The sequence below is a fragment of the Cyprinodon variegatus genome, unplaced genomic scaffold (genome assembly GCF_000732505.1).
Source record: "Cyprinodon variegatus isolate N-32 unplaced genomic scaffold, C_variegatus-1.0 Scaffold561, whole genome shotgun sequence".
Lineage (NCBI taxonomy): Eukaryota > Metazoa > Chordata > Actinopteri > Cyprinodontiformes > Cyprinodontidae > Cyprinodon > Cyprinodon variegatus.
The window spans coordinates 579,371-580,474 of NW_015151014.1; positions in this window are offsets into that span (position 1 = coordinate 579,371).

A 1,104-nucleotide genomic window follows, 5' to 3' on the forward strand; every position below is an offset into this window, starting at 1 on the left:
CATACCTGTAAGAGGAAAAGGATAGTTAAGTAACTCAACTTAGTCCCCCTTTTACAGTTTCAGGTTCAATGGTTGTTGTTTTTCCTTTTTAAAGCTTTGTCTCCTCTCTTATGGTAGCACGTATGTCATGTATGTACATACATAAATTTGCAGTCATTTACATAACAGAAAGTCAACTTCGCAGTGAGGAATTTCCCAATTCCTAGGGAAGATAACTAATCCCTTACTGTTGTGGCTTCATTTCCAGTGTGTGTAGGTGGTAGGTAAAGTGGTGTAAAGAAGGGGATGTATTGGGAATGGGCCTAAGTCTGTATGTTTACCTCATTTTTGGGCCCTACGTATCATGTTGCAATATTTTGAGATTTTTTAATGTTTTTTTTGTTGCTAGTTTGTTAAGTCCCTACAATGAGTATGAACACCTCTGTATTTACCTGGACAACAAACTTAAGTGAAAATGCCACTGTGAAGCTGTTGACAAGACGTGACAGAGCAGACTGTAGGGTAGGAAGACTAGGTCTTTTAGAGTTAGCAGCAAGATGCTACGTATCTGTTGGAGTGGCAACAGCAGTAAAAACTTAATAAATAATACCGCTGCAGTTCTGGGGACTCGTGTAGAACCTCTGCAGATGCTTTTACAAAGAGGAATCCTTAATAGAATGGAAAACATTATGGTCAACCCTTTGCTGTCAATAACTGTTGTACAACATCAGACGACCACAACAGAAGATCTTTCCTGCCTATAGCCATCAACATCAATAACATCTTGTATTAATTACAACAATATTTATGCCCTTAATAAAGTATTTGGGAATTTAAATTGACAAGAACTAGATTATAAGTTTAATTTCTGTGTACCGTTTCTTATTAACTTGTAGTACAAATACTTTACAGCAGGCATCCCAAACTCGGTCCTCAAGGCCCCCTGTCCTGCAGGTTTTAGAGGTTTCCTTGCTCCAGCACAGCTGATTTTAATTGAAAGCTGATTAATAGGCTTTTGGTCTACTGCAATCATTATAACCAGCTGTGCTGAAGCAGAGAAACCTCTAAAACCTGCTTGAAGACCGAGTTTGGGAATGCCTGTTTTACAGCATTCTCTCTGTTGGT